Consider the following 26540-nt stretch of genomic DNA (forward strand, 5'->3'; position numbering starts at 1 on the left):
CAGTTATAATAAGCTATGTATTGTATGTAAATGTAATGTCATGTACATGAATGTAATGTAAATGTAATGCACATTCTGAACAGAGAAGAATCTGACCACAAACCTAATGCTCACACAACAAGACCTTGACCAAGAGAGTGCAATCAAGCAGTGTGTGTGTGTGTGTGTTAAAGTCCTTGCGTACACACTATCTATAGAGGAAGCAATAACCAATTACCTAACTACGTATCAATACTGTACCATGTTTGGGAACAGCAAGGGTCCTTATGCAATGATAACCTTGAATGCCCTGCCCAGCCCTCCATCTCTCCACCTCTTTCCTCATCCCCTCCTTCCCTCTTTCCAGCATGCTTCCATGCAGATACACATTATTGCTCCTCACAGATTAGATTAGCTAACAGAAAGAGGATCCATGCAAAGTGGAGCTGGTGTCGGAAGGGAGGTGTGTGTGTGAGCATGTGTGTGCGTGCGTGCCAACTGTGCCTATACACATGCATGGGAGGGGAATGAAATGACATTGCATTCTAATGCACCTAGCTATACTAGTGATTCTATATGTATTGCGAATCAATTCCTGCGATTTTATTGTGATTTGATGTTCCGAACATATTGCTCACTATACTGTATGTGCAGAGAGACGAGAGAGCATGAGAACTGGTTTTGATCAGTCAGGGAAATAAGTGCTGAAAACATGTTGGCTCACTATTTACAAAGAAGATGGAGAACACATTTTTTTCCCTCAATCTACAAACAATACCCCATAATGAAAAAGCAAAAACAGTTTTTGCAAATGTATGAAAAAAAAAAAAAATCACATTTACAAAAGTATTTACTCAGTGCTTTGTTGAAGCACAGTTGGCAGTGATTACAGCCTCAAGTCTTCTTGGGTATGACGCTACAAGCTTGGCACATCTGTATTTGGGGAGTTTCTCCCATTCTTCTCTGCAGATCCTCTCAAGCTCTGTCAGGTTGGATGGGGAGCGTTGGTCCTGTTGGAAGGTGAACCTTCACCCCAGTCTGAGGTCCTGAGTGTTCTGGAGCAGGTTTTCATCAAGGATCTCTGTACTTTGCTCCGTTCATCTTTGCATCAATCGTGACTAGTCTCCCAGTCCCTGCCTCTGAAAAACATCCCCACAGCATGATTCTACCACCAGCATGCTTCACCGTAAGGATGGTGCCAGGTTTCCTCCAGACGTGATGCTTGGCGTTCAGGCCAAAGAGTTCAGTCTTGGTTTGATCAGACCAGAGAATCTTGTTTCTCATGGTCTGAGAGTCTTTAGATGCCTTTTGGCAAACTCGGGTTGTCATCTGCCTTTTACTGAGGAGTGGCTTCTGTCTGGTCAGTCTACAATAAAGGCCTGATTGGTGGAGTGCTGCAGAGATGGTTGTCCTTCTGGAAGGTTCTCCCATCTCCACAGAGGAACTCTAGAGCTCTGTCAGAGTGACCATCGGGTTCTTGGTCATCTCCCTGACCAAGAACCTTCTCCCCCGATTGCTCAGCTTGGCCGGCCAGCCAGCTCTAGCAAGAGTCCTGGTGGTTCCAAACTTCTTCTATTTAAGAATGATGGATGCCACTGTGTTTTTGGGGACCTTCAACGCTGCAGATTTGTTTTGGTAAATGTGATATCTGTTTTTTATTTTTAATACATTTGCACAAAAAAAAAACGTTTTTGCTTTGTGATTATGGGGTATTGTGTGTAGATTGATGACAGGAAAAAAAACAATTGAATACATTTTAGAATAATGCTGTAACGTAACAAAATGTGGAAAAAGTAAAGGGATCTGAATACTCTCTGAATGCACTGTATATACAGTACCAGTAAAAAGTTTGGACACCCCAGCCCACTCAAGGGTTTTTCTGTCATCAAAGCAAAGGATGGCTACTTTTGAAGAATCTAAAATATATTTGGATTTGTTGAACACTTTTTTGTTTTCTACATGAGTCCATGTGTTATTTCATAGTTTTGATGTCTTCACTATTATTCTACAATGTAGAAAATAGTCCAAATAAAGAAGAAATATATATATATATATATATATATATATATATAGTAATATATGTATATATATATATATACAGTTGAAGTCAGAAGCTTACATACACTTAGGTTGGAATCAATAAAACTCGTTTTTCAACCACTCCACAAATTTCTTGTTAACAAATTATAGTTTTGGCAAGTCGGTTAGGACATTTACTTTGTGTATGACACAAGTAATCTTTCCAACAATTGTTTACAGACAGATTATTTCACTTATAATTCACTGTATCACAATTCCAGTGGGTCAAAAGTTTACATACACTAAGTTGACTGTGCCTTTAAACAGCTTGGAAAATTCCAGAAAATGATGTCATGGTTTTAGAAGCTTCTGATAGGCTAATTGACATAATTTGAGTCAATTGGAGGTGTACTTGTGGATATATTTCAAGGCCTACCTTCAAACTCAGTGCCTCTTTGCTTGACATCATGGGAAAATCGAAAGAAATCAGCCAAGGGGCCAGGCCACCACAAGTCTGGTTCATCCTTGGGAGCAATTTCCAAACACCTGAAGGTACCACGTTCATCTGTACAAACAATTGTACGCAAGTATAAACACCAAGGGACCATGCAGCCGTCATTCCGCTCAGGAAGGAGACGCGTTCTGTCTCCTAGAGATGAACGTACTTTGGTGCGAAAAGTGCAAATCAATCCCAGAACAACAGCAAAGGACCTTGTGAAGATGCTGGAGGAAACAGGTAAAAAAGTATCTATATCCACAGTAAAACGAGTCCTATATCGACATAACCTGAAAGGCCGCTCAGCAAGGAAGAAGCCACTGCTCCAAAACCGCCATATAAAAAGCCAGACCACGGTTTGCAGCTGCACATGGGGACAAAGATAGTACTTTTTGGAGAAATGTCCTCTGGTCTGATGAAACAAAAATAGAACTTTTTGGCCATAATGACCATCGTTATGTTTGGAGGACAAAGGGGGATGTTTGCAAGCCGAAGAACACCATCCCAGCCATGAAGCATGGGGGGGGGCAGCATCATGTTGTGGGGGTGCTTTGCGGCAGAAGGTACTGATGCACTTCACAAAATAGATGGCATCATGAGGCAGGAAAATAATGTGGAAATATTGAAGCAACATCTCAAGACATCAGTCAAGAAGTCAAAGTTTGGTCGCAAATGGGTCTTCCAAATGGACAATGACCCCAAGCATACTTCCAAAGTTGTGGAAAAATGGCTTGAAGACAACAAAGTCAAGGTATTGGAGAGGCCATCACAAAGCCCTGACCTCAATCCTATAGAAAATGTGTGGGCAGAACTGAAAAAGTGTGTGCGAGCAAGGAGGCCTACAAACCTGACTCAGTTACACCAGCTCTGTCAGGGGGAATGGGCCAAAATTCACCCAACTTATTGTGGGAAGCTTGTGAAAGGTTACCCAAAAAATTTGACCCAAGTTAAACCATTTAAAGGCAATGCTATCAAATACTAATTGAGTGTATTTTACATACACTCAATTACTATTTGGTAGCATTGCCTCTGACCCACTGGGAATGTGATGAAATAAATAAAAGCAGAAATAAATCATTCATTCTACTATTATTCTGACATTTCACATTCTTAAAATAAAGTGGTGATCCTAACTGACCCAAGACAGGGAATTATTACTAGGATTAAATGTCAGGAATTGTGAAAAAATGAGTTTAAATGTGTTTGGCTAAGGTGTATGTAAACTTCCGACTTCAACTGTGTGTGTATGTATATATACACTGCTCAAAAAAAGAAAGGGAACACTAAAATAACACATCCTAGATCTGAATGAATTAAATAATCTTATTAAATACTTTTATCTTTACATAGTTGAATGTGCTGACAACAAAATCACACAAAAATAATCAATGGAAATCCAATTTATCAACCCATGGAGGTCTGGATTTGGAGTCACACTCAAAATGAAAGTGGAAAACCACACTATAGGCTGATCCAACTTTGATGTAATGTCCTTAAAACAAATCAAAATGAGGCTCAGTAGTGTGTGTGGCCTCCACGTGCCTGTATGACATCCCTACAACGCCTGGGCATGCTCCTGATGAGGTGGCGGATGGTCTCCTGAGGGATCTCCACCCAGACCTGGACTACAGCATCGCCAACTCCTGGACAGTCTGTGGTGCAACGTGGCGTTGGTGGATGGAGCGAGACATGATGTCCCAGATGTGCTCAATTGGATTCAGGTCTGGGGAACGGAAGGACCAGTCCATAGCATCAATGCCTTCCTCTTGCAGGAACTGCTGACACACTCCAGCCACATGAGGTCTAGCATTGTCTTGCATTAGGAGGAACCCAGGGCCAACCGCACCAGCATATGGTCTCACAAGGGGTCTGAGGATCTCATCTCGGTACCTAATGGCAGTCAGGCTACCTCTGGCGAGCACATGGAGGGCTGTGCGGCCCCCCAAAGAAATGCCACCCCACACCATGACTGACCCTCCGTCAAACCGGTCATGCTGGAGAATGTTGCAGGCAGCAGAACGTTCTCCACGGCGTCTCCAGTATGTCACGTTTTCAGTGTGAACCTGCTTTCATCTGTGAAGAGCACAGGCCGCCAGTGGCGAATTTGCCAATCTTGGTGTTCTCTGGAAAATGCCAAACGTCCTGCACAGTGTTGGGCTGTAAGCACAACCCCCACCTGTGGACGTCGGGCCCTCATACCACCCTCATGGAGTCAGTTTCTGACCATTTGAGCAGACACATGCACATTTGTGGCCTGCTGTAGGTCATTTTACAGGGCTCTGTCAGTGCTCCTCCTTGCACAAAGGCGGAGGTAGCAGTCCTGCTGCTGGGTTGTTGCCCTCCTACGGCCTCCTCCACGTCTCCTGATGTACTGGCCTGTCTCCTGGTAGCGCCTCCATGCTCTGGACACTACGCTGACAGACACAGCAAACCTTCTTGCCACAGCTCGCATTGATGTGCCATCCTGGATGAGCTGCACTACCTGAGCCACTTGTGTGGGTTGTAGACTCAGTCTCATGCTACCACTAGAGTGAAAGCACCGCCAGCATTCAAAAGTGACCAAAACATCAGCCAGGAAGCATAGGAACTGAGAAGTGATCTGTGGTTACCACCTGCAGAACCACTCCTTTATTGGGGGTGTCTTGCTAATTGCCTATAATTTCCACCTGTTGTCTATTCCATTTGCACAACAGCATGTGACATTTATTGTCAAACAGTGTTGCTTCCTAAGTGGACAGTTTGATTTCACAGAAGTGTGATTGACTTGGAGTTACATTGTGTTGTTTAAGTGTTCCCTTTATTTTTTTGAGCAGTGTATATATATATATATATATATTTATTTATTTACAAATCGATACTTGGAGTCAAAGTATCTATATAATATCCTCCAAAATAATATTGATATATGTAAGTATCAATTCCCCCCCCCCCCCATACTAACTATAACCCCCCTCTGCACGGCCCAAGTCTCATTCTAAGAAGCCTGCAGACTCTAACCTTGGGAGGGCCCAAAACGTGTGTACATATGAAGACAAAGGCCAAGCATTGAGAGGGATCGCCTAGGCAAACTTTCTAGGAAAAGCCTTGGAAAGCAGACGAGGGGTTAGGAGAGGGAGGAGGGGAGAGGATTGGAAAGGAAAAAAGGAGAAGGAGGAGGGGAGAGGAAAGGAAAAAAAGAGGGGGAGAACGGTGTCTCCTTGCATTTAGCAAAGTTTTGACAGTTGGGCCCTTGTAAGCCCTTGTGTACGTACGTGTGTGTTTGTGTATTGCAGCTAGCTATACTGTAACTATAACAGTGGAGGCTCCTCAGAAGAGGAAGGGGAGGACCGTCCTACTCAGTTAATTTCAGAAATATAAAAATAGTATAACATTAGAGTTATCCTTTTTAGATAAAACTATACTAAATATGTTCACGTCACCAAATAACTGATTAAAAAAGGTTTTGCTATGAAGTAGCCTCAACAGCCCCCTCTATGGTAGCACCATGGTGTAACCGGAGGACAGCTATTTTTCGTCCTCCTCTGGGTACATTGGCGTGAATACAAAACCCAGGAGGCTCATGGTTCTCACCCCCTACCAATGCTCTTGCAGCATGAACTAACACGTTGTCCACCCAATCAAAGGATCAGAGAATGAATCTAGTACTGAAAGCATAAGCTACAGCTAGCTAGCACTGCAGTGCATACAATGTGGTGAGTAGTTGACTCAAAGAGAGAGAAAGACAATAGTTGACTTAGTTCACTTACTTAGTTAGCAAATGCCGCTAGCTACTGTAGTTTAGTCTAATCAAACACCCGGCTCAAACAGAGAGGGATGCTATTTTAGCTACTGTAGCTGGCTATGGCTATCCAACACTAACTTTTCCAAGTCAAGGTTAGCTTTAGTTTTTTATTTTATTTAGTGCTACCGGGGCCCGCCAGTGTAACTGTTAAACTACTTGCTGACTGTACTGCATGATTGTAGCTGGTTTACTAACATGATAGTTCTAGTAGATATGTTGACTATGACGTTAGCTAATATGGTAACAACGATGTAGGCTGTGTGTAGCGGTTATGATATGAAGGTTAGGCTTGGAAAGGTTTTTTCGCTTGGTCACAGACAGCTGGTGTGTTATGCACTGAAGTCCACAAGCGAAGGGAAAAGGTGGGAGGAGGAGAACGCGTAGATGCGAGAATAAATTATACAACGAGCAAAGTGATCATGCTGTTTGTATGTGGCTGCTATGCAAGTAAACTGTGTTTGTGGGTGATCAGGGTTTTATTCATTCCGCCGATTCTGTTGCAAAACGTGTAGTAGCCTAAACTGGGTGAATGGAATATAATGCCAGTCATCCAATATGCTGTAATAGAAATAAGGCCATGCTAATAAAAAATATATAGTCCTCCCTCATCTTAAACGACACCGACCACCACTGGGTTAGCGGATATGGTATGAAGGTTTGGTTTGTAGAGTTTTTTTGCGTATGGTCACAGACAGCCGTTGTGTTGTGCATTGAAATCCACAAGCACAGCGAAAAGGTGAGAGGAGGAAAAAGTGATGATGCTGTTTGTATGTGGCTGCTATGAAAGTGAACTGTGTGTGCGGGTGATCAGGAGTTTATTCATTCCGCCAATTCTGTTGCACAACGTTTCTTAAAACGAAGTAAACTAAACAGTGAGGGACCTACCTGAATTTGTCCAATAGAAACTCTAGTTCTTCCGTTTTGCAACTCTTTGGGCTAATGATTACACCCCAGATCAGCTAGATGCAGGCAAGAGTGTGCAAGATGGTATTGAATGTGTCACTGTCTGTCACTTTGATTACTCCAATTTGTCTCTCAACCAGTGCACCTACATTACAAACTGTAAATTGTAGGCTAGCTTGTAGGAACCTCATGATGGGTATAGGTAAAATTTCAGTATCATGCAGTAGCCTAAACCTAGCGATATTATATTGAGCTGGGTGAATGGAATATGAATTACAGTCATCCAATATGCTGTAATAGAAATATGGCCATGCCCATTAAAAATAATCATCCACCCTAATCTTGAACAGCACTAACCACAACTGAACTATAAATAGGGCTGGGAATTGACATGGGACCTCATGATACGATATTATCACGATAATTAGGTGCCAATACAATATGTGTTGCGATTCTCACAATTCTCACGATTCTATATGTATTGCGATTCGATACTGCAATTGTATTGTGATTTGATGTTCCAAACATATTGCTCACTATACTGTATGTCTGCTGCAGAAAGACGAGAGAGCAGGAGAAAATTAGTTTTGATCAGTCATGTTGGCTCACTATTTAAAAAGAAGACGGAGAATAACCTAGCCCAAAAAATACTAATAAATATATATATATATATATATATATATATATATATATATATATATATATATACATACATACATACATACATACATACATACATACATACATACATACATACATACATACATACGCACATTTCTTTACAAATGGATACTTGGAGTCAAACTGATATAATATTGCGATATGTAACTGTATACATTTTTTCCCCCCATCACTAACTATAGCCCCCTTCTGCAAGGCCCAAGTCTCATTCCAGGAAGCCTGCAGACTCTAACATTGGGAGGGCCCAAGCTTGTATACAAAGACAAAGAAGACAAAGGCCAGGCATTGAGAGGGATCGCCTTGGCAATTTTCTAGGAAAAGCTCTGGAAAGCGGGTGAGGGATTAGGAGAGGGGAGGAGGGGGAGAGGAAAGGAGGGGAAAAAAAGAGGGGGGAGCATGGTGTCTCCTTGCATTTAGCAAAGTTTTGACAGTTGGGCCCTTGTAAGCCCTCGTGGCTCTGTGTGTGTGTGTGTGTATGTGTGTGTTAGTGCTTTAATGTGCATGTGCAAACATGCACCCATTGTATTGAATTCCTATCCCCAGCCTTGTTTTTAAACAATGTGTTAGCTTTTGCTTTGCTATTGACTTTGAAAAGATCAATGCAATGCTTTTGAAGCATTCTGTCTTTGGATGTATACTGTATAATAATCCTCTGCACTGGTGATTGTTTATTTCAGGTTATGTTTTTAGACCTCTTATTTGAAAGAATTGGATGGATTTGCAGGAGCGTCTCACACTACCATATCTGGAGCCTCTCACAATGTCCAGGAATAAACTAGGTAATTCCCATGGGGTGGGGGGGTTGGTGAATACTCTGGACACACGCTCACACACAAGCACACACGCACGTGCATACGCACGTACTGTATCAACCCGCGTGCACGCGCATACACCCTGGGAGTAGCCCCGGCTGTCTACATCTGTGCCAGAGTAGGGGTTAAAGATGAATCTTCACTATGAAGGTTAGTTGTCATGCCGCTGCATAGTGCTTACTGTTGCTGGTTTTGAAGGGATTTCCCAAGGTCCTCATAACATGGATCTTCATCCAATTTCAAAGTCACTCTTGAGTGATCTGCCAGCTATTGTAGTGGTCTGTATATTTTAGTAATTTAGCAGACACTTTATCCAGAGCGACTTACAGTAGTGTGTACAAACATTTTACTTTTTTTTTTATCATACTCATCCCCAATAAGAATTGAACCCACACCCTTGGCATTGCAAGCACCATGCTCTACCAATTGAGCCACACGGGACCAGAATGTGTTCAGGAGAAAGTTCACTGTACAGTACTGAAGCTACTGTCCCCTTGTAAAATTGGGCCGCTCACACAAATCAAATCCAAGTTCATTAGTCGCGTACACAGTTTAGCAGATGTTATAACGAGTGTCGCGAAATGCCTGTGTTAATATCACCTAACAGTGCAGCAAAAATGTCAAACAAGTACACAAGTAATAATCAATAACCTGAAACAAGAAATCATGAATGGCAGAACTAATCCAGTAAACAACCCAAATAACATTGTATCAGTAATCCAAATGCAATATAAGCGTACACTGAGTATACAAACATTAAGAACACCTGCTCTTTCCATGACACAGACTGACAAGGTGAATCCAGATGACGGCTATGATCCCTTATTGATGTCACGTGTTAAATCCACTTCAATTGGTGTAGATGAAGGGAAAGAGACAGATTAAAGAAAGATTTTTAAGCCTTGGGACAATTCAGACATGGATTGTGTGTGTGCCATTCAGAGGGTGAATGGGCAAGACAAAAGATTTAAGTGCCTTTGAACAGGTTATGGAAGTAGGTGCCAGGTGCACCGGTTTGTGTCAAGAACTGTAACTCTGATGGGATTTTCATGCTCAACAATTTCCCAAGTGTATCAAGAATAGTCCACCACCCAAAGGACATCCAGCCAACTTGACATAACTCTGGGAAGCATTGGAGTCAACATGGGCCAACATCCCTCTGGAACGCTTTCGACACCTTGTAGAGTCCCAACGAATTGATGCTGTTCTGAGGGCACACACTAAGAATGATATGTACAGCAGTAGATATATTACAGTGAGCTATGTCAAGAATCCAGCGTACAAATAAACAGTGTAACAAAATGCAATGTACAGTAGTAGAGACCGTAATTTCCGGACTATTAAGCGCACCTGAATATAAGCCGCACCCACTGAATTAAAAAACATTTTTTATTTTGAACATAAATAACCGCACATGTCTATAAGCCGCAGGTGCCTACCGGTACATTGAAAAAAATTTACTTTACACAGGCTTTAACGAAACACGGCTTGTAACAAAAATAAATAGGCTTTAACGAAACACGGCTTGTAACAAAAATAAAAAATTAGCAGTAAACAGTAGCCTACCAAAAAAGTCATTGGTCACTATCTTCCTCCTCCTGTGCACTGAAACCATCTCCTTCGGTGTCGGAGTTGAATAGCCTCAGAATTGCTTCATCCGATATTGGATCGTTTTCATTGTCGCTCTCGTCACTTTCATCCGGAGGCAAATCCCCCGCTGAGCCCTCTTCAACACGCAGCAGTCCAGCCTTTCGAAACCCGTTGATGATAGTGGATTTTTTTGACAATGCTCCACGCTGTCAGGACCCACAAATTTGAAAGCGGGAAAAATCCATACATTAGCCGCGTCATTGTTTAAGCCGCGAAGTTCAAAGCGTGGGAAAAAAGTTGCGGCTTATAGTCCGGAATTTACGGTATATTAGAATGAGCAATGTGAATAATACACTATATGAATACACAGTGTGAAAAACAGTATATAATAAACGGTCCAGTGTTTAATGTCTTTTAATACATGGGACAGCAGCGTAGGCTGTGAGTGAGTGTGTGTTTTGTGTGAGAGAGTCTATCTTTGTCTCTTAATACAGGAGATGGTGCAGGGCTGTTCAACAGTCTGATGGCCTGAAGAGACAGACATTTTTTTCAGTCTTTCTTTCTGCTAGATGGTAGTGAACAGACCATGACTTGGGTGGCAGAGGACCTTTATGATCTTCTTGACACCGAGTGCTGTAATTGTCCTGGTTGGCAGGCAGCGTACCACCGGGGATGCGTTTAGCTGACCGCACCACGAGTGCTTCATTTGTAAATTGTGAGGTACCAAAAATAAATACATTTCCTTTATAATAAAGCATTGCATGCATTATCATCGCTTTTGCGTGCTGGCAGAGCATTAGAGTGGAGGTGCTTGCAGAAGTTGCCAGGTGTGTGGAGACACACATTGTACAATATGAGGAGGAAGTTATCCTAAAAAAAAACTTTCCGGTTTTGCTGACTCGCCCAATGATGCGCAGTTCACTCACCTGCGATGGTCGATGCGCAAAGTGCCAAAAGCCTACAGTATCTCTTTCTTGTAAAACAATGCTGTTCGCTCAATAGGCCTATTTGAAAGTTGATAACTTAGACCAGGGGTAGTCAACTCTTACCCTACGAGGTCCGGAGCCTGCTGGTTTTCTGTTCTACCTGATCATTAATTGCATAGACCTGGTGTCCCAGGTCTAAATCAGTCCCTGATTAGTGGGGAACAATGAGAAAATGTGGTGGAACTGGCTTCGTGGTCCAGTTGAGTTTGAGGGACAGGCTATTTGGTAGCCTACAGATAGATTAGTCTTCTCTTTTCAGCAGGTAGCCGTTTGCAATGCTGGAGAGATTACCTTCCCAGGCTCATGTCTATCAGAGCAGAGAGAGGGAGGGAGATCATAGAAAGTATTCTGTGAGAGATACAGGCGCGCTTCTCTCTCTCACCACAGCAATGGCCACGCCTTGGTTGCAATGCTGTGCAAACTATGAACTCGGGCCGGCCCAACACGAATCAATTCTTAGAATATCAGGCCCGTTTTCACATGACGTTTATTAGGGGGCAGGAGATTTACAGAGGAGGCAACTTGAATGAACTCTGATTGCTTTTATTCTCATTTTTACTTTGCAAACAGAGAGAAAGAAAAAAAATGGCTTTCCATGAGTGGTACCGGATCCTGGCGAATGGGTTCCAGAACGAAACAGTCCGGAACAGAGAGGTGCTGGTTCCTGTTCCGACAGGCTCAAATGAAGCACCGCGCATCATCGTCTGGAAAGCCATTTGGTTGAGGGAGGTACAGTTGCCATACCATGCACTAATGTGGCCTGACAAAACGCTCTCAATGGTGTATCTGTAGATGGTACACACAGACAGTATTACACACACACACACACACACACACACACACACACACACACACACACACACACACACACACACACACACACACACACACTTTCGCATGCACGTTTAACCAGGCAAGGCAATACAAGGTGACAGGGGGTCCATTGTAAGCTGTTCAAACAGAAAGTATCGCTTCGGAACGAACAGAGAGTTGTGATACTTAACAACCCCTTTACTCAGCCAACACCCTACCCAAGCAGCCAAGCAAGCAGGCAGGGAGGCTCACATACAGACTGCAAATCATACTGTGCACGTGTGCGTGCACGGGTGTGAGTGATCTGCACTGGGGTCAGTTTTGTTAGTGAACAGCAGAGGAATGGCAGCAAAAACTAGCGAAACGGAAAAGTTGTACACATGTTTTCACTTTTTCTTCCCCCTCTCTGTTTTCTGTCTCTTCTATCTGTTTTCAATCTTCTTGCAATGGCCTCCAGCACCTGTTAACAGTGGGAGAGAGCTGGAGGGAGTGGGGGGCACGCAGAAGGGGATGAGGGAGGCTAAATAGTGTAGGGTGGTCGGGTCTGGTGTGAGGTCATTCAAGGTCATTTATAACACTAGCTAACACGTGCTGTACAGAGTACCTATCCTGAATGGAACTGAAACTGGCATTCATCTCCTGATTTTAATATTGCACCATATAATTGGCTATGGGAATGCATTCAAAGTCAAACTGGTTTCATGTTTTTGAGAGTAGATCAACTTTGCTGCTAGAATGTTGTTGTTGTTTTTGTTGTCGTCCGCTTACTCTTATAGACACAGCTTGGTGTTGTGCAATGCAACCATAAGCTTTGGTCTCTAACGGCCACACACACACACACACTTTCCTACCTTGTTGCCTTGGGGAGAGGCAGTCACAACACAGTTTGATACTGATCCCTCCGAGCAGTACACAGGGCTTCCCTCTGTAGACACCTGTGTTGCTGGACGCTACAGCTGTTTTGTGACCACGCACACACACACACACACACACACACACACACACACACACACACACACACACACACACACACACACACACACACACACACACACACACACACACACACACACACACACACACACACACACACAGATATCATCTCACTACTTTGTTCCAGACACACACACCAACACACTCTTTACTCACCCTTCACTTCTCTCCCCGCTCCGTTCCAGATGGCGCTGATGATCTCACCGCGGTAGGGCTTTCTCCTGCTTAACCAGAGGGGAGTGGGAATCATCACACACACGCACACACAGCTATGTCTTACTATACTTGTGAGGACTTTTTGGCGACCAACAATTGATTCCCATTGAAAATCCTATTTTCCCTAAACCCTAAACCTAACCCTAACCATAATTTGAATCTTAACCCTAATTCTAACCCTAAACCTAACCCCTAAGCCTAAAATAGCCTTTTTACAAATGTCCTCACTTCTCTGAATTTGAGTTGGTTTACTATTCTTGTGACGACTTCTGGTACTCACAAGTATAGTAAAACGTGTACACACACACACATACACACACATACGAGTACACATAGCCTCATCGTCATGTGTCTGAGAGGAGTTCTGATGACTACTGTATGCTGTCTAGGGTTTCTTTTGAAAGCCACGGTTTGTTGTTTCTGATTGTACAGCTCTCCTCCTTGTTGAGCTTATTATATTATGCCGGTCATCTTTCAGTTTGAAACGTTTCCCATTTTAAAATGTATTTCAGGATTTCAAAAACTGTTGGATTACCTCGTCAGATTCTGTGTTGGCTGTTTTCATTTCTATTTTTGACATTTGACATAATTATTATGTCGGTTTGTTATTATCCATTCAGCATACTGGTAACTGGACCACATATATCCAACTAATGAATCATCGATAGAGCACATAGTTCCTAGTGTTGTCATCACTCCCTGTGTATTTGTTGTTATCATTCTGTGCCTGAGTTAGTCACTGATTTGAGAGAGTTGATAGCTTTGACCTGGCTTGATGATGGGATGTTGTTCGTAACCAGGCCACGGGACGACCTCCCTTGATTGCAGCTCTTCCATGACACACTCTTCCAACTGATCTAAGGTCAGTTCCTCCTGCTAATAATGGAGGTTAGGACTTGGAGAGGGTAAGCGGATTCTAGATCTGTGGCTGAGCAATTTGGACTCAGGGGTAGACGTAACATAGTATATATAAATCTCCCTCTCTCCATTTAGTATGATATGTTACGTTTTGTATGCTGTTTTAATATATGGATGTTCATCACCCATTTCATATGATATGTTACGAATTACAGCCGGTATGATTATGTTATCAATTGCGAATTTGCAATACATATCATATGTCATGAATTCCACTTTGTTGTGTCTAACATTAGCTAGGTGGCATCTAACTAAGATGTTTGGTGCATTATTTCTCAAGTGAAATTTTTGGCATGAAAACGATTTGTCTCTCATTGAATGACAACAAACACTTCATTGAAGAATCCCTACTGTTGACGAGTGACCGACGAAGGGGCGTAGACTTCGGCTACCGACTTCGCCTCTAGAATGTTTTGTGTGTGTACGAACAGCCGGAAAAATCCTTTCCCAAGCCTCTCGAGAGGCACTGCACTGCATCGCAGTGCTGGAGGTTCGATCCTGGGCTGTGTCGCGGCCGGGAGACCCATGAGGCGGCACAGAATTGGCCCAGTGTCGTCTGGGTTAAGGGAGGGTTTGGCCGGCCGAGATGCCCTTGTCCCATCGCACTCTAGTGACTCCTTGTGTTGGGCCGGACGCATGCACGCTGACTGTAGTCGAGACACATTGGTGCGGCTGGCTTCCGGGTTAGGCGAGTAGTGTGTCATGAAGCAGTGCTGCTTGGCAGGGTCGTGTTTGAGGACGCATGGCTCTCGACCTTCGCCTCTCCAGAGTCTGCACGGGAGTTGCAGCGATGGGACAAGACTGTAACTACTAATTCGGGAGAAAAAAGGGGTAAAATAAATCAATAACAATTTGAACAAAACAAAAAACAAATCAAAAAGAAAAATACTTGCCCAAGACCAAAATGAACAAAAATGTCATCATAATATATGCACAAACAGTTCCAGTTGGGAAGCATTCAGATGCTTTTAGGGTTAGAGGAATGGTTTGTTAACATGCTAAGTAGTTGCAAAGTAGCAAGTTGTTGCAAAGTTGTGTGGAATGTGATTCGAACACGCAATTTTTGTGTTGCTAGATGTTTGCGTTATCCACCTACCCATCCTTCCCGACCAACCTCCTTTAGATTTTGGCCATATTATTATTATTATTATTATTATTATTATTATTATTATTATTATTATTATTATTATTATTATTATAATAATTATTATTATTATTATTATTATTATTATTATTATTACTTTTTTTTATTTTATTATTATTATTATTATTAGAATTATTATTAGAACAATTATTTTTGGGGGCCTAAGTAACCTTCTGTCTTATGTAACCATACCAAACGTACCATTTTATACTAATTGGAGGGTCACAAATGTATGTTTACTATGATACTTCTAGTCTTTGAGGCCAGGCTGGCCTGAGGACAACTTGTTACCCGGAGCAACAGTGTTAGCCTACATAAAGAGTTTATTGTGAGCATGCGCTAAAGGGCTAACCGCTAACAGCTAAGTGCTAACAGTGGTTTGTTTGGGTTTTGAAGTAGCCTCAAAGCTCCTGTTACGGACCTAGTCCAGAGAATGGCTTATTCATGGGACTAACAGTCACTGGCCTGTTGATGACAATAACACCTCCACCACACTTCAAGTCAGTCATTTAAAATAACACTGTTGTTTTCACACGAGACCGGCTGCAATTTTGAATTGATGTGAATGAGATATGGGATTGCAGTAGAAGATAAGTGGCTTGTGATGTTTCTTTTTGTGTCATTACTAAGGTCCTTGGGTGAGTTGACATGAGGGGGTATGACATAGTTTTAGGCCTATACTGATTACATTATATTTATATGATGTATCGTTACATTCTGGGGCTCCCAAGTGGCGCAGCTGTCTAAGGCACTGCATTTCAATGTTAGTGACTTCACTACAGATCCTGGTTCAAATCCAGCAAGTATCACAACTGGCCGTGATTGGGAGTTCTATAAGGCGGTGCACAATTGCCCCGGTGTCGTCTGGGTTAGGGTTTGGCTGAGGTAGGCCGTCATTGTAAATAAGAATTTGCTCTTAACTGACTTGCTAAATATATATTCAATGCTCCATGTATTCCATTTAATGGTCTTTGCAATTAATATAATCCATTTAACAATGTTGTTAAGCCCTCTCTCTCTCTCTCTCTCCATCTTTCTCTCCTTGACTCCCTCAGTGGTTCTATCTCTATGCGCTGTGTGAACCGATGGCAGAGAATAATGTCGACCAATAACATCTCCCAGGCCAGGAAGCTGGTGGAGCAGCTCCGCATCGAGGCAGGTTTGGAATCATATTTAGGGCCCAGAGTTTTTCCAGGGCCGGAAGTTTTTCCATGGTTAGGTCACATGGCCTATCCCCCTCTCACTCCCTCACTCCCACTCTCTCTCGCCTTCTTCCCCCTCAGGTATCTAAGGCAGCAGCAGAGCTGATGAACTACTGTGAGATGCACGCACACAGAGATCCTCTGCTAGTGGGATTGCCCACATCTGGAAACCCCTTCAAGGACAAGAAGCCCTGCATCATCCTATAGCTCCGCCCCATCCCATCCCTGGCCTGTCAATCACTACCTTTGACCTCAAGACACTGTGGGATGCTCCGTGAAACCCTAACCTCGAAGAGACTTTGAAGGATAGAGAAGTGATGCTATATACAATACATATACAATACATATATAGTCATGATTGTGAGCTGAATAGGTGAAAATCAAATGAATGGGAATCATTGATGCAACAGATGCTTAGGCAGAAAAAGCGTTGTTGGGACGCATTGGAAAACAGGAACGTTACCGGATGATACTGCAAGAGGAGCGGTGAAACACATAATTGGCAGATACAAATGAAGGAACTACAAGCACAAGGCTGTTGGCTTTGTGTTCATCCAAACACATTTTCTGTCATTCAGGATGTAACATTGTCTGGCTAGAGAGAGAACCCAGCTAGCACATTTGGTTCCATTAAAGTTTTGTTGACGCTGAGAACAGAATGTATGTTTTAAAATAACATACTTAAATGTTACTGTTTTCTTGTTGTTTTTATGGAAAGTTTTCTTGATGTTCTGAGAACATGGCTTTAAATAGAATCATGAGGAAACTTGCAGAAAATGTTATGCTGAAGTACTGAAATTCCCACAGAAGAATATTTGTTTCTTAAAGTTCTCTGGACGTTCTGAGAACATGACTTTAAATAGCATTGTGAGGAAACCTGCAGAAAACGTTATGCTTAAGTACTGAAATTCCCACAGAAGAACGTAGTTTCTTAATTTCTTTGAACAATTTAAGAACATTACTTTAAATCAGGGTTCCCCAACTGGTGGCCCAAGGCCCAAATTTGGCCCGTGGGTGGTTTTATTTGGCCCCCCCAAGTTTTCTAAGCAAAAAATAAATCGAATTTTCATCGTTGGACGTAAAAACTCTAGCTAATTAGCTCAAAGTGATTTTAATTTAAAAATCTGTTCCTAAGTATTCCCACGCATAATAGAGAGGTTTGAAATGATTGTTTTAGTCAAACATTACGTCTGAAAAAAAACGGCCCGCGGCTGAATCTATTTTAGTTGATGTTCCCTGCTTTAAATAGGAACATGAGGAACCCTGTAGGAAACGTTATGCCGAAGTAATGAAATTCCCACATAAGAAACCTATGGTTCTCAGAACGTTATGTGCTAGCTGGGTAAGGTCAACAACTAAAAAACTAAATTGTGTTTTAATACATGTATATTCTTCTAATTCTCAATGTTTTCCTGAATCAGAAGTCATTATGTTAACTATCTGTCCTAATGCCAATAAGGAATGTAACAGTGTCTTTTTTCATCATTTGTCCTGCTTTCCCTCTTTTTTGGGGTACAAATAACCACACCCTATTTGGCAGATGTATTTTCCTCAAAACGCTTTCTTCTCCAATGTTTCCAATGATCATTGTGTCTAATCCTTAAAAGCCTCTGTAAAGCCTTTGGTCCTTTATCTGGGAATGAATGTATCTTCGTGTCAATGTTAATGCCATTTACTGTAAAATTATTCTTCCAGATCATCAGTCATTAGGTTTGGTTATTAATGGTGACAATTCTGTTCATCTTTTATTTTTTTATTCATCGCTTTGGTGCTCATTTTTTTTTTAACTAAGTACAACACAAAATCATACAATCACTTTTTCAAACTTAATCAGTGTTTCATCAAGAAATGCATGTTTCACGCTGCAGTACATGTTTATATAAAGTTATTGCCTTTCACAATGCAATGATTCTCTTCTCTTTTGTTGAAATTCATTTGATTATTACTTAAATCAAATCAAAGTTTATTTGTCACGTTCGCCGAATACAACAGGTGTAGACCTTACAGTGAAATGCTTACTTACAGGCTCTAACCAATAGTGCAAAACAATGTATTAGGTGAACAATAGGTAAGTAAAGAAATAAAACGACAGTGAAAAATAACAGCAGCGCGGCTATATACTGTAGCGAGGCTATAAAAGTAGCGAGGCTACATACAGACACCGGTTAGTCGGGCTGATTGAGGTAGTATGTACATGTAGCTATGGTTAAAGTGACTATGCATATATGATGAACAGAGAGTAGCAGTAGCGTAAAAGGGGTAGGCGGGTGGTGGGTGGCTGGACACAATGCAGATAGCCCGGTTAGCCAATGTGCGAGAGCACTGGTTGGTCGGGCCAATTGAGGTAGTATGTACATGAATGTATAGTTAAAGTGACTATGCATATATGATAAACAGAGAGTAGCAGCAACATAAAAGAGGGGTTGGGGGGGGGGGGGGGCACACAATGCAAATAGTCCAGGTAGCCATTTCATTACCTGTTCAGGAGTCTTATGGCTTGGGAGTAAAAACTGTTGAGAAGCCTTTTTGTCCTAGACTTGGCACTCCGGTACCGCTTGCCATGCGGTAGTAGAGAGAACAGTCTATGACTGGGGTGGCTGGGGTCTTTGACAATTTTTAGGGCCTTCCTCTGACACCGCCTGGTGTACAGGTCCTGGATGGCAGCTTATACCTAGTGATGTACTGGGCCGTACGCACTACCCTCTGAAGTGCCTTGCGGTCAGAGGCCGAGCAGTTGCCATACCAGGCAGTGATGCAACCAGACAGGATGCTCTCGATGTTGCAGCTGTAGAACCTTTTGAGGATCTCAGGACCCATGCCAAATCTTTTTAATTTCCTGAGGGGGAATAGGCTTTGTCGTGCCCTCTTCCCGACTGTCTTGGTGTGTTTGGACCATTCTAGTTTGTTGGTGATGTGGACCCAAAGGAACTTGAAGCTCTCAAAACCCGCTCCACTACAGCCCCGTCGATGAGAATGGGGGCGTGCTCGGTCCTCCTTTTCCTGTAGTCCACAATCATCTCCTTAGTCTTGGTTACGTTGAGGGAAAGGTTGTTATTCTGGCACCACCCGGCCAGGTCTCTGACCTCCTCCCTACAGGCTGTCGTTTTAGTCGTTTTTAATTGACTGCTCTTAATAGTTGATGATCACTTAAACGTTTGGTAAACCTAGAGATTTGACATGTCGACTGGTTTGCCTAATACAGATTGAGAACTACATACAGTTTTTTCACAACCCTTAGTACAAAACTGGTCACACTTGTAACGCAGCCAGTCTTTCATTCAAAAACCTTTCACTGTGCATTCATTTGGATTGTAAATCTCTCTCACCACACAACCATTGTTTCAAAATATAAGTTTATTGTGAAATGTAATGAGATCATTGGTTTAATCACCAATATACGATATCTTTTCAATTTAGTTGTTTTAACTACCAGTTAATTCATTAGCAAACAATGCAAGATACGTGTTTCAAATCGCCCTGAGAAGTGCTGAAAGTAATATGCTACAGTACTGTACACTGCAGTAGATTACACAGTTTTCACATTATGCAGTACACTTACATTATCCAACAAAATTGACAGAAAATCTATCATTTCCATAATATCTATCCAATGTTGAAGATTATACAATCATTCATGCAAAAAAACATGACATTTTTCAGATATAATTGCAACATAGGTATACTGTCTGTAATCAAATGTAAGAAGTGAAAATAAAACATGTTTAGCATTTGGCCATAAATTCTCATCCACATAACAGTGAATGTCCTCATTGTTCATGCACTGCGGGAAAAATCGTTTGGCATGGCGAATCTAAGCTTGAAATTGGTCTGCATTGATTTCGTCACATGCCCCATCCAGGGCCAGAAGGAGGGTGGCACACTCATGGGGACGGTGATCGTACACCTTCCACCTCCATGCTGAAAACAATACCTCAAAAGGGTTGAGGAAAGGAGAGTATGGGGCAGGTATACAGTGCATTCGGGAAAGTATTCAGACCCCTTCACTTTTTCCACATTTTGTTACGTTGCAGCCTTATTTTAAAATTGCTGAAATCATTTTTTTCCCTCATCAATCGACATACAATACCCCATAATGACAAAGCAAAAACAGGTTTTTAGAAATGTTTGTAAAAAAAATTTAAATATCACATTTGCCTAAGTATTCAGTCCCTTTACTCAGTACTTTGTTGAAGCACCTTTGGCAGTGATTACAGCCTTGAGTCTTCTTGGGTATGACGCTACAAGCTTGGCACACATATATTTGGGGAGTTTCTCCCATTCTTCTCTGCAGATCCTCTCAAGTTCTGTCAGGTTGGATTGGGAGCATCGCTGCACAGCTATTTTCAGATCTCTCCAGAGATGTCCGATCGGGTTCAAGTTCGGGCTCTGGACTGGGAGACTCATCAGGATCGAGGGGAAGATGAACGGAGCAAAGTAAAGAGAGACCCTTGATGAAAACCTGCTCCAGAGCACTCAGGACCTCAGATTGGGCCGAAGGTTCACCTTCCAACAGGACAACAACCCTATGCACACAGCCACCACCATGCATCGCCGTAGGGATGGTATTGGCCAGGTGATGAGCAGTGCCTGGTTTCCTCCAGATGTGACACTAAGGCATTCAAGCCAAAGAGTTCAGTCTTGATTTCTTCAGACGAGAATCTTGTTTCTCATAGTCTGAGAGTCCTTTGGGTGTCTTTGGTAAACTCCAAGCGGGCTGTCATGTGCCTTTGGCTTCCGTCTCGCCACTCTACCATAAAGGCCTGATTGGTGGAGTGCTGCATAGATGGTTGTCCTTCTGGAAGGTTCTCCCATCTCCACAGAGGAACTCTGGAGCTCTGTCAGAGTGACCATGGGGTTCTTGGTCACCTCCCTGACCAAGGCTCTTCTCCCCTGTTCGCTCAGTTTGGCCGGCTCTAGGAATAGTCTTGGTGATGGATGGATGGATGCCAGTGTGTTCTTTGGGACCTTCAATGCTGCAGCTCTACGGACAATTCTTTCTACCTCCTGGTTTTTGCTCTGACATGCACTGTCAGCTGTGAGACCTTATATAGACAGGTGTGTGCCTTTCCAAATCATGTCCAATCAGTTGAATTTACCACAGGTGGACTTCAAAAAGGCACCAGGTAAATGTGTTTCATAGATACACGGTGCCTCTTCAAAAGGCAGGCTATTGTTGGCAGGTTGATGGATGACACATTGGCAAAGGTATCATCGTTCTCATTGGCCTGCTTTATTTCAATTCTGAGGGTAGAACACAGTATACTGTCAATAGATCATACGGTAAGAATACTAACATGTTTAATAAATGTACATGCATTACAATATGTCATTTACTGTAAATGTAATGGTAAAGCATAAAGCATATCCTGCAGACTTCTTGGCAAAATGTTCTCATGATCGAATTGAGAGTTGATCGTTTCAGATTGGGTTGAACTCATCTGACAGCCTCTGCCATGGTAATATAGTATCACCCTCCTTCAGGCCATGAATAAGGGATGAAATGAAATCAGTCCAGACCTATGTCAGTTTTTTCCCCAGGTGCATGAACAATGTATTTACTGTGATTTCGATGAGAACCTGCAGAACCTACCTACAGGCCAAATGCTCAGGACAGGCTTGATGGAAACTAGTGACAACTTAACATTATGCTTCTTTCCTTTCTTTCACTTGATTATATTGTGAAATATGTCTTCAGTGATTACACCTTCTGATAACACGTGGGATAGAAATGATTGAAGTTAGATGTTCAGTCAATTTGAATGGGTAGTGAGAGTGTATTCCCTTATGTGAAAACAGTGTGGTGTACTGTAATTTACAGTGCTGTAGGATACTACATTCAAAGGGCAATTTTGAAACGTGTATCTTACATTTTTTGCTGTTGGATTAACTGGTTGTTAAAAGAACAAAATTGAGAAGATATCATTATGTTGTGTTTCAGTGATTAAACTAAAGTACTCATTATATTTCACAGTAAAGTTATATTTTGGATCAGTGGTTGTGTGGTGAAAGATGTCTACAAACAAAATGTATGCACAATGACAGGTATGAATGTAAGAGTGGCTGCTTTACACGTGTTACCAGTTTGTAGTTTTGTACTAAGAGTTTAGAAAAATCACCACATACTTGGGAAAATAGTATCAAAGAGATAACATAAAAATTGTAACAAGATGCCACTGTATGATTGGAGTTTCAGGAGGTTTTGTTGCAGGTACTGTACTGTATTGAAACGCTATGGGAGCTAGTAAACCCGAGATCCACTATGTCTTACTGAATAGCTCTTAGTATGGCTCTTTAAGTTTACTCAACTATCCCAAGTTACTGTACTATTCATTGTACAGTTTCACGAGACCCCTATGAATAGTGGTGTCAGCTGCAGGAGAAAGGAGGGCAATACATTTTGGGGGGCATGACCTGCGTGAGGCTAATTTAGAGATTTTATTTTAGCCCAGAAACGGTACAACTAGTACAATTGAGAGGGTCAACAGACGTGACGGCCCATTATGCAACTGGCATGTGATTGCTTTAGTCACTTGAGTGTCACATGAGGGTTGACTGGTAAATGCCCACGCAGTTGGCACAGTATGAATGTGTGTGTGTGTTGTAATTAGTACACCAAAGAATGTTAGGGATCATAAAGATTCAGAGAAAGCCTTGGGGTGGGAGTGTTGTTTAAGTGATTGGCAAAAAAAAGAAGAAACACATTATTTACCCCCAATATAGCTATTTATCCTTGGTTAAAAATAGAGCAAAGGAATGAAATACAAAAGAGTTGTACAATAGAAGGCTTTGGATGTGTCGCCTAGAGAAACAACGGGGCTATTTGATTGAGGCCCCGTGCCCATAGCACAATCTAAGCTCTTCATTGGTGACTAAGTCTTAGGAGAAATCACAAGAGTCCGACTCAAGAAAATGACGGCTGGCTCATTGCTCCTGTCATGATACCACAAAGGCTGTTTGGACAACATGAAAATTCACAGTGAAATCAACAGGCTTTTCTTTGTAGCGGCTCTCTGTGTCTCCGTCACCCTGGCTGTGTCCCAAATGGCACCCTATTCCCTATATATATATATATTCCCTATGTAGTGCACTACTTTTGGGGGTCTGATCGAAAGAGGTGCACTATAGGGTTCCATTTGGGACACAGACTCTGTCACGTCGGTGCCAAATACTGCTGTTGTGGCGTCTACTCCCGTGTCAGCCTGACTTGAAACCAGCCGCAAAAAACAACCAGTAAGGGGTCAGGTTAGACAGAGCGAGAGAGAGAGATGCACACACACCCACACACTGTTGAATATGTTTAGTAAGATGTTTACATATGAAGTGTCACCAGAAATGAAAGACAGCTGAATGTGAAGTTTGATATTATTTAGAATGATATGGCAAGATTTTGCTAATTGATGGCCGTTGTGCAAAAACATAAAAAAGACAAGCTAATCATCAGCTAAAAGAAACTGAGAGTCATTCCTAAGTCACTCGAAAGTCACTCAAAATAAATTCTTAATGACCTTTTTAAATCTCTTAGGTACTGACTCAAAATCGGGATTAAGTGAGAATGTCAGACAGCATAGCCAAACAATCAGAGGGAGGGAGTGGGGGTTGGTCAATGGTTGCATTTAGACACTGTTGCCTTTTGTACAATTGACACAAATTTTTGACATACATGTACTTAAAGACCTCGCACACTCATCCTATTTCTGAATTAAAACTAACCTTTGAATGACCAAAACATCACCCATAATATTGTTACGCTATTAAAATGCTCAGAATGGAAGAAATGTTACCTTTTTCTCTCACCATGAAGATGGCGCTGGAGAAGATGGCTGCCGTTTTATGCTATTTTGTTTGTTTTTACACGAAGGCCAGCATCCTGGAGTTGCCTCTTCGCTGTTGACGTTGAGACTTGTGTTTTGCGGGTACTATTTAATGAAGCTTCCAGTTGAGGACTTGTGAGGTGTCTGTTTCTCAAACTAGACACTCCAATGTACTTATCCTCTTGCTCAGTTGTGCACCAGTTTGCGCTGTTCTGTGAAGGGAGTAGTACAAAGCGTTGTACGAGATCTTCAGTTTCTTGGCAATTTCTCACATGGAATAGCCTTAATTTCTCAGAACAAGAATAAACTGACGAGTTTCAGAAGAAAGTTCTTTGTTTCTGGCCATTTTCAGCCTGTAATCGATCCCACAAATGCTGACGCTCCAGATACTCAACTAGTCTAAAGAAGGCCAGTTTTATTGCTTCTTTAATCAGGACAACAGTTTTCAGCTGTGCTAACAGAATAGCAAAAGGGTTTTCTAATGATCAATTGGCCTTTTAAAATGATAAACTTGGCACGTTGCGTTAGCTAATCCATTGGAACACAGGAGTGATGGTTGCTGATAATGGGCCTCTGTACGCCTATGTAGATATTCCATAAATAATCAGCCATTTTCAGCTACAATAGTCATTTACAACATTAACAATGTCTACACTGTATTTCTGATACATTTTATGTTATTTTAATGGACAAAAAATTTGCTTTTCTTTCAAAAACAAGGACATTTCTAAGTGACCAAAATTTTGGAACGGTAGTGTATATCCTACCAATGGGACTGAATCTAATATCTTATGTTTCACCGAGTCATGGCTGAACGTCAACATGAATAACATACAGCTGGCGGGTTATACACTGTATCGGCAGGATAGAACAGCAGCCTCTGGTAAGACAAGAGGTGGCAGTCTATGTATATTTGTTAACAACAGCTGGTGCACGATATCTAAGGAAGTCTAAATGTTTCACATGAGGTAGAGTATCTCATGATAAGCTGTAGACCACACTATCTACCTAGAGAGTTTTCATCTGTATTTTTCGTAGCTGTCTACATACCACCACAGACCGATGCTGGCACTAAGACCGCACTCAATGAGCTGTATACCGCCATAAGCAAACAGGAAAACGCTCATCCAGAGGCGGCGCTCCTAGTGGCCGGGGACTTAAATGCAGGAAAACTTATATCTGTTTGACCTCATTTCCACCAGCATGTTACATGTAAACACACAGACACATACAAAGCTCTCCCTTGCCCTCCATTTGGCAAATCTGACCATAATTCTATCCTCCTGATTCCTGCTTACAAAAACACCAGTGACTCGGTCTACAAAAAAGTGGTCAGATGAAGCACATGCTAAGCTACTGGACTGTTTTGCTAGCACAGACTGGAATATGTTCCGGGATTCTTCCGATGGCATTGAGGAGTACACCACATCAGTCACTGGCTTCATCAATAAGTGAATCGATGACGTCGTCCCCACAGTGACTGTACGTACATACCCCAACCAGAAGCCATGGATTACAGGCAACATCCAAACTGAGCTAAAGGGTAGAGCTGCCGCTTTCAAGGAACGGGACTTTAACCCGGAAGCTTATAAGAAATCCCCCTACACGAACCATCAAATAGGCAAAGTGTCAATACAGGATTAAATCGAATCGTACTACACCGGCTCCGATGCTCATCGGATGTGGCAGGGCTTGCACACTTTTACAGACTACAAAGGGAAGCACAGCCGAGAGCTGCCCAGTGACACGAACCTACCAGACGAGCTAAATTACTTCTATGGTCGCTTCTAGGCCTGTAACACTGAAACATGCATGAGAGCATCAGCTGTTCCGGACGACTGTGTGATCACGCTCTCCCCAGCCGATGTGAGTAAGACCTTTAAACAGGTCAACATTCACTGTTGACCAAGGCCGCAGGACGTATACTCCGAGCATGCGCTGACCAACTGGCAAGTGTCTTCACTGACATTTTCAATCTCTCCCTGTCTGAGTCTGTAATACCAACATGTTTCAAGCAGATCACCATAGTCCCTGTGCCCAAGAACACTAAGGTAACCTGCCTAAATGACTACCGATCTGTAGCACTCACATCTGTAGCCATGAACTGCTTTGAAAGGCTGGTCATGGCTCACAGCAACACCATTATCCCAGAAACACTAGACCCACCTCAATTTGCATACCGCCCCAACAGATCCA

The 26540-nt window shown here is 42.3% G+C and overlaps 1 long non-coding RNA gene across 1 annotated transcript in view; it reads left to right on the forward strand.

Moving 5' to 3' along the window:
* Positions 1–18434, forward strand: part of LOC106613606 (uncharacterized) — a 59725-nt gene extending 41291 nt beyond the window's left edge. The window contains exons 2-3 of the long non-coding RNA XR_014378984.1: positions 16387–16486; positions 16615–18434. This is a non-coding gene — a long non-coding RNA (uncharacterized LOC106613606). The remainder of the gene's footprint in view (positions 1–16386; positions 16487–16614) is intronic.
* The last annotated feature ends 8106 nt before the right edge of the window (positions 18435–26540 follow it).

Source organism: Salmo salar, chromosome 10, assembly GCF_965601325.2.
Source record: "Salmo salar chromosome 10, fSalSal1, whole genome shotgun sequence".
Taxonomy (NCBI): Eukaryota; Metazoa; Chordata; class Actinopteri; order Salmoniformes; family Salmonidae; genus Salmo; species Salmo salar.